The following is an 8,375-nucleotide window of genomic DNA, read 5'->3' as shown; positions in this document are numbered from 1 at the left end:
TGAAGATTGGACAAGGAGGGAGCACTTAGATTAGTTATGATGATACTTTAGTTAGTTTTCTAGAGAGAGATGTGATTCCAGGGCATCTTGGCTAGTTTCACAAGCCATTTTTAGTTTGTTTTAGAGTAGTTTCATGCATTTCTTAGGCAATAAGTAAGTATTTGGATGAGAATTTTCATGCATGCCTTGATTCAATCAAAACATTGTTAATTTTGTGCATTTTCATGAGATTTAAGAAAAGAATTGTTTGATGCTATGAACGATGCATTATCTTGTGATTATGGCAATACTTTGATCTATTTTGTTTGGTTGATGATAGGTAAGAAGAATCAAAGGAAGGGAAAAGAAGAAGAAGAGCAAGCAATATTGGTGGCCAAAGTTGGCTCACCAACGTTGCCACAAACATTGCTCTTGACAGCCTGAAGGGGTCTACTTCAAACAAGAATAACTTGAGCTACAGAACTCTAAATGAGATAATTCCAAAGGCATTGAAAAGTAGGAATCCAGAGCTTTCCAAGAATATATGGCACTACATGGTGGACACTAAAATGAAGGGAGAAAACTGCCCCGAAAAGTGCATAGACGAACATGGTACCAACCTGTAATAAGGCCAACTGACCTCTGCACCTTCGAGGGAGTATAACTCAAGCTGTAGTGCTCCAAATGATGCGCTTCCAACGAAATTAGAAAGTAGAATTTCAGGGCTTTCCAACAATATTTAATAGTATGGGGTGGACAATAGGTTTGAGCTTCAGAATCTGGTGTTCTTACCAATATTGGTGTCAACATTGGTGTGCCAACGTTGCCTCTAACGTTGCACACCAACGCCAGCAACCCTGTCCCCTTCAAAGGAGCATAACTTGAGTTGCAGATGTCCAATTTAGGGGATTGTAGTTAGGTTAGAAAGCTGACATTCAGAGCTTTTCAACCATATATAATAGTCTATAATGGACATGATATTGGCAACGTTGACAAGAGGACAAACTAACGTTCCAAGGCTTGATGTGCAACATTATGCAAAAAAAGGGTGTCAACGTTGGAAAATTTAAGTTGGAAAATAGAGTGCGATGCATACGCGTGGGCGACGCGCACGCGTGGATCGTTGAATTTTGATAATCCATGCGTACGCATGGGTGACGTGCACGTGTGGGTGCGCCAACGTTGGAGGGAACGTTGCTGGTCCAACGGTGAGGCCAACGTGCGCGAAAACTTTTCAAAATTTGGGATTGGGGAAATTGTAATGACACGTACGCGTGGACGTGTATTCTTTCCCAACCACACGTACGCATTGGTGATGCGCACGCGTGGAATGGAAAAAATGGCCATCCACGCGCACAACGTGGACTCCAACGTGGATATCAGAACCTTGCAAATTGAGCACCCTTCTCTTCAGCAGCATTGAAGCCTATTCAACCCACTTCAACAAAAGCCAAGGCCCGCATCCAAGTACTTGCAAATTGAGCACCCTTCTCTTCAGCAGCATTGAAGCCTCTTCAACCCACTTCAACAAAAGCCAAGGCCCACATCCAAGTACTTGATCCAATTGAAGATGAGAAGAAGAGTATAAATAGAAGAACTTTGAAGATTGAAAGGAAGCTCTCTGGGAGGCCTGAGGGGGCTCTGGGAGTTCAATTCCCTGATTTCATTTGCTACACTTTTCTTTTAGTTTCTTTTATACTTTCTTCATTTCTTTCAGCACTTTTCTTTTTTCTATAAATTGAATAGAGCTATGAACAACTAAACTCCTTTCATTGGGTTAGGGAGCTCTACTGTAATTCAATGGATTAATAGTAATTTTCATCTTCTTCTTCTATCTTTTCTCTTGATTTTTTTAGAAAGATTAGTGATCATACTTCATCTCTTCCCATGAGTAATTAAATCAAGACATTGGGCAATTGTTCAAGCTTAGAGAGATTGGTGAGCCAAGACATTGGAATCCAATCACCTAAGATTGCCAATCAAAGTCAATGAACGCATTGATTGAGGAAGAGATGAGAATGATTTGATCCGGAAAATTCAATATCTCCTAAAACCCAATGAATCCCCTATTCTGGTCTCACCCATTCTCTTTACATTCTATCTTTTAATTTGATGCTCAATCCCCATTCCCTTTTAATTTCTTACAATTTAAGTTTCTGCACTATAATTTCCTGCAATTTCCCTTCTGCCATTTAATTTCTGTTGTTTATATTCAGTTATTTACATTTCTTTCTCTTTAAGTTTCCCACTAATTTACATTCGGCAATCCCAATTTTAAATCTGATTTAGTTCAACTAGAACATTCTTCCAATTAATATTGATCAACCAACCAATCCCTGTGGGATTCGACCTCACATTATAGTGAGTTTTTACTTGACGACAATCCGGTGCACTTGCCGGTGGAAAATTGTTGAGAGATAAGTTTTCGTGACATCAAGTTTATGGCGTCGTTGCCGGTGATTGGTTTTGTATTGACAATTACTAAATTGGAGGATAACTAGATTGAACATTTTTCTTTTCTTTTGTTAATTAGTTTTAATTTCAGTAGTCACTGTTACTTTCTGAAAATTTAATTTGTTTTTTTTTCTTTGTTTATTTAATCACTAGTTGTTTGTGATATTGCCTCACTAAGAATTCCTCATTTATGACAATGGAGATTCCAATTTCTTTTGGTGATTATTGTTTGAGACAGAGCTCTTTGCAAGAAGGAACTCAATTTCCTTTGGTGATTATTGTTTGAGAAAGAGCTTTTTGCAGGAAAGAAAGGAGTATCCATCATATTTTGGTCAATCAAATGTAATGGGGTACTTCCCAGAGCCACAACATAGTTCATACTATTATGACAACTACAGAAAGTTTGGCTTGGGAAGGGATTTTAATGCTGCATATCCCATTCATCAAGGACTATCACCCCATAATTGTTCAACTGATGCACCTCCACAAAATCTTCTAGAAACTGCAATAGAAGAACTCTCCAAGAGATACCTCTTCATTACCCAACTCAGTGAGTTTTTAAGACAGAATGTAAGAGAGGTGATTGAAGATATGGAAATCTCAAGGAGAAACCAAGAAGAGCAAATGAGACAACTGGCACAACATTTTGTTGAGGAACCAACCAATGTCTTCCTTTGGCCGGGGGAAGAATATCCTGCCATCAGTCTAAGGCGTGGAGAAGTGCTTAATGAGGGTAAAAATAAGGAATTGGTAAAGCAAGTGAAAGAGATCCTTGTACCAAGTGAGCCACCAATTCAAGAAGCTCATGATGAAAAGGATGCTCCAACTATCCAACAATACCCAAATCTTGAGATCAAAGATGTGAAGGCAGTAATTACAAGCACCAAAAGAAGGATTGTGACCAAGAAATAAAGGATCATATCCATGAAAAAGAGAAGGTCAAAGAACAATCCAACTGCTGATCCAACAAGTAAGTTCACTCAAGCCAATCACAGAAGAAAGCTTGCTGGAAGAAGGAACTCACAACAAGGGGCATTAACTGGTTCCTTTTTCCACTTGAGGTCATTCTTCTTAACAAATTGGAAGAAGAGGAAGAAATTCATGAACAAAATCTCAAGCTAATGACAGTAAAAGAGTGCTTGTTGGGAGGCAACCCAACTAGAGGTAGTTTTCTTTTTCTAGTTAAATTCAATAAAAGAGTTAAGTAGATTCTCTGTATTGCAAGGAGCTAAGTTTGGTGTTGCACACCAAAACAATTCAAAGGGTGAATGTGTGATGCTAAGTTTGGTGTTCCACCACTGTTTTCATTTAAAAACACATTGTAACCCTTCAATGACAAGTCACTGACTCCAAACAACTAGAGAAACTACTTAGCATGTTTTTAGTTTCTAGTTCATACTTTGTTTTTTCTGGTTCATAGTTGTTTTCTTAATAAAAGCACATGAGGTTCTCTGCATGTATTCAATCTGCTGCATTAGGCAAAGAACTAAGTTTGGTGTTCACACACCATCTTAAGTTCAGAAAATCACAAGCATACATGCATGCTAACCATTTTCAAGTGCTTAGGAAACAAGAAACTCCCAATAACTTTGCAGAAAGTCGATCAATCTCTTGGAGGGACTATGCACCATCATCCAAGGAGACAAGAAGGATACAAAAGCTATGGATGATGAGGACAAGGAAGAAACAAGAAGACACCAAGAGGTTGTATTGTTACTTAACTGTTTCTGGTTTGTAGTGCTTAAATTGGAAGTATGATTGTACCCTGTCTTCATGAATCTTTGCATTCTGCTTTTGTTTCTTTATTGACATTTGGGGCTGCTAGTCTAGGTGCCTAGGCCACTGAATCCTTACTTGAATTTTATGCTGTGTTCTTAAGCTCAATAAAAGAAATTATGAGAAATTGTTGTGAAATACAAGAATGAAATCCAATGTGTAGAATAAAGTCCTAGTGTTGTGGTGGTATTTGCTAGCTAAGTTGGTTCATAAATAAGGTACAAGGCTAAGATATCTCTTGAATTATGAGCTTAAAATGTAGCCTATGAGACTTGAATGAAGTAATAAGATCCTAAAAAGAGAAAAAGAGAATGAAAAAGAAAGAAAAGAGCATAATTTAAAGCTGGGCACCAATAGTTTGAACCTTGAGGCATGTGTCTGTGGTGTTTTTATGCAAGGATATGCTTGGATGAGTAAGTTCGTAGGAGTGCTTCATCACTTGACAACTTGGGTTAACTAACCCGGGATTGTCAACTGAAAGTCCATTATCAAGAGCAACCTTGTCACAAAACATTTAGCAACCCAAAGAGGTGTTGGACACCAAGGTCTAAGGAATGAATAACAAACCATGTGCCTGTGGTGTGTATGTGCTGAGAAGAGACTTAGGTGATTAAGTTCTTAGGGGTGTTTTAACACCTAGCACCTTGAACCAACTGGTTCAGGAGTGTTGGCTGAAAATCTATCCTAAAGAGTTGTCTCAGCACAAAACACTTAGTTGCAGAAAGCAATAAGCTCTAAAGAAGAAAACAAAAACAGAGAAGTTTAAGGATCATGAATAAGAGTCTCATAGAAGGCAATAGAGTGAGAGTTCAAGAGCATATGAGAGCTTATAAACCAGCATGAACATGAACCTAAGTTGCCATGCATGAAACTCCATGAACCAAGGATTTGAATTCTCTGAATAAGGACTTGTATCTCTTGTATTTTCATTTCATTCTTCTTATGTTCGTTCTATCACTTGCTTGAGGACAAGCAAGATTTAAGTTTGGTGTTGTGATGCCAGGGCATCTTGGCTAGTTTCATAAGCCATTTTTAGTTTGTTTTAGAGTAGTTTCATGCATTTCTTAGGCAATAAGTAAGTATTTAGATGAGAATTTCATGCATGCCTTGATTCAATCAAAACATTGTTAATTTTGTGCATTTTCATGAGATTTATGCAAAGAATTGTTTGATGCTATGAACGATGCATTATCTTGTGATTATGGCAATCCTTTGATCTATTTTGTTTGGTTGATGATAGGTAAGAATAAGCAAAGGAAGGGCAGAGAAGAAGAAGAGCAAGCAACATTGGTGGCCAAAGTTGGCTCACCAACGTTGCCACAAACGTTGCTCCTGATAGCCTGAAGGGGTCTACTTCACACAAGAATAACTTGAGCTACAGAGCTCCAAATGAGGTGATTCCAAAGGTATTAGAAAGTAGGAATCTAGAGCTTTCCAAGAATATATGGCACTACATGATGGACACCAAAATGGAGGGAGAAAAATGCCCCGAAAAGTGCAAAGACAAACATGGTACCAATCTGTAGTAAGGCCAGCTGACCTCTGCACATTCGAAGGAGTATAACTCGAGCTTTAGAGCTCCAAATGATGCGCTTTTAGCGACATTGGAAAGTGGACTTTCAGAGCTTTCCAAAAATATATAATAGTATGGGGTTGACAATAAGTTTGAGCTTCAGAATTTGGCGTTCTTACCAACATTGGTGTGCCAACGTTGCCTCAAACGTTGAACACCAACGCCAATGACCCTGTCCCCTTTAAAGGAGCATAACTTGAGTTGCTGATGTCCAATAGAGGTAATTTCAGTTGGGTTACAAAGCTGACATTCAGAGCTTTCCAACCATATATAATAGTCTATGATGGCCATGAAATTGGCAATGTTGACAAGAGGACAAAGTAACGTTCCTAGGCTTGATGTGCAACATTATGCAAAAAAAAGGGTGTCAACGTTGGAGGTAACGTTGGTGAACCAACGTTACCCCCAACGTCTGCGATAAAATCTCTAAAATTTAAGTTGGAAAATTTGGTGCGACACGTACGCGTGGGCGACGCGCACGCGTGGATTGTTGAATTTTGACAATTCACGCGTACGCGTGGGTGACGTGCACGCGTGGGTGCGCCAACGTTGGAGGGAGCGTTGATGGTCCAACGCTGAGACCAACGTGCGCGAAAACTTTTTAAAATTTGGGATTGGGGAAATTGCAATTTCGCGTACGCCTGGACGTGTATTCTTTCCCAACCACGCGTACGCATTGGTGATGCGCACGCGTGGAATGGCAAAAATGGCCATCCACGCGCACGCGTGGGCCACACGTACGCGTGGCCAAGCGAATGTTGGTGCTCCAATATTGAGTCAAACATTGCTCAAAGTGCCCAGAGCCCATTTTTCTAAAAAGAACATTTGACTCAACGTTTGGCCTCAAACGTGGACTCCAATGTGGATATCAAAACCTTGCAAATTGAGCACCCTTCCCTTCAGCAGCATTGAAGCCTCTTCAACCCACTTCAACAAAAGCCAAGGTCCACATCCAAGTACTTGATCCAATTGAAGATGAGAAGAAGAGTATAAATAGAGGAACTTTGAAGATTAAAAGGAAGCTCTCTGGGAGGCCCTGAGGGGGCTCTGGGAGTTCAATTTCCTGATTTCATTTCTTGCACTTTTCTTTTAGTTTCTTTTGTATTTTCTTTATTTCTTTCTGCACTTTTCTTTTTTGTAAATTGAATAGAGCTATGAACAAATAAACTCCTTTCATTGGGTTAGGGAGCTCTATTGTAATTCAATGGATCAATAATAGTTTTCATTTTCTTCTTCTATCTTTTCTCTTGATTTTGTTAGAAAGCTTTCGATCTTAATTCAATTGGATAGTTGTCTTGACAGAGAAGCTATTCATAATTGGGTTTCCTCTGATCCTTCAGAGAGGGATGAGGAAATCATGCTAGAAATACTTTCTCACATTGGATCAGATTGGAGTTTGGATGGATATCGTGACATGTAATCCTACCAATACTTTGATCTATGAAATTGTGTGGTATAATCAGTGACCAAACTTAATCTCTTCCGATGAGCAATTAAATCAAGACATTGGGCAATTGTTCAAGCTTAGAGAGATTAGTGAGCCAAGACATTGGAATCCAATTACCTAAGATTTCCAATCAAAGTCAATGAACACATTGATTGAGGAAGAGATGAGAATGATTTGATCCGGAGAATTCAAGATCTCCTAAAACCCAATGAATCCCCTATTCTGATCTCACCCATTCTCTTTACATTCTGTGTTTTAATTTGATGCTCAATCCCCATTCCCTTTTAATTTCTTGCAATTTAAGTTTCTGCACTTTAATTTCCTGCAATTTCCCTTCTGCCATTTAATTTCTGTTGTTTACATTCAGTTATTTACATTTCTTCCTCTTTAAGTTTCCCACCAATTTACATTCGGCAATCCCAATTTTAAATCTGATTTAGTTTAACTAGAACATTCTTCCAATTAACATTGATCAACCAACCAATCCCTGTGGGATTCGACCTCACTCTATGGTGAGTTTTTACTTGATGACAATCCGGTGCACTTGCCGGTGGAAATTTGTTGAGAGACAAGTTTTCGTGACATCAAGAAGCTCCCTCTTCTCTCTAGAATTAGGTTAGGATTAGGTTAAAATCTCTTAGATCTAGAGTTAATTTCTTGTTTTCATCTTGTCTTCTTTACCATTTCTTGTTCTATTGTCTTGATTTCTCTATTTCATCTTGTTAATCTCTCATTTTGATTACTTTTATGTTGTTGCACTCTTGTCAATTTCAATTTCTTTTAATGCAATTTAAGGTATTTCATGTTCAATGTTGTTTGATTGAGTTGTTGTTATTGTTTCCTTGCAATTGGGTAGTAGTAGATTTTACTATTTTCTTGCAATTTAGGATGCTTTCCTTTTATGCCTTCCAAGTGTTTGACAAAATGCTTGGTTGGATGTTAGAGTAGCTTTTTGAGCATTCTTAGCTTGGAAAGAGAAATTGGGCAATCTTGAGTCATTGATACCCAATTTAGATTGGTGATCTAGAGTTGTCAGTTAATATTATTTTCATTAACTCTAATTCCTTGCTAATTCAATTAGTGAATTGATTAGGATTTTTGGATTGAGATTAACTAGTATTATTTTCTTTCTCTTATGGAAGGTAA

This window comes from Arachis ipaensis, chromosome B08 (genome assembly GCF_000816755.2).
Source record: "Arachis ipaensis cultivar K30076 chromosome B08, Araip1.1, whole genome shotgun sequence".
Taxonomy (NCBI): Eukaryota; Viridiplantae; Streptophyta; class Magnoliopsida; order Fabales; family Fabaceae; genus Arachis; species Arachis ipaensis.
Note: the sequence above shows the minus strand (reverse complement) of the source record.